Here is a 389-nt window from a genome sequence, read left to right as displayed (position 1 = left end):
CCGCTCGCCCCCCGGATTGCGGGCAGCATCTCCGTTGTGCTTGGGCGGGGGGGGGAGACAGCATCTCGGGGGTGTCTATATGGGCACTTCAGGGGAATTTGGAGTGAGATAGTCCCCTCCTTAAAGCGAAAAGAAATCGTGCAGGTTTTGCCCCCCCTCCCCGTCCCGGTGCTATCTGAATTTGGGAGCCTGGGACAGTAAATGTGAGCCCCACATTTACGGAGCGGGGTGTGCCGCTGTGCGAGGCGGCCGGGTTACAGCCGTGGGGGGTGTGGGGGGTGCGCTGTGGACTGTGGACACGGGAGGGTTATTCTGGGGGGAGGCCGGGGGACAGTTCTAAACTAGCGGCAGCCGGGCACTTCCCGGAGGAGATCGCGCCGTTTTTATCC

Source organism: Aptenodytes forsteri, unplaced genomic scaffold (assembly GCF_000699145.1).
Source record: "Aptenodytes forsteri isolate BGI_AS27 unplaced genomic scaffold, ASM69914v1 Scaffold173, whole genome shotgun sequence".
Classification (NCBI taxonomy): domain Eukaryota; kingdom Metazoa; phylum Chordata; class Aves; order Sphenisciformes; family Spheniscidae; genus Aptenodytes; species Aptenodytes forsteri.
Note: the sequence above shows the minus strand (reverse complement) of the source record.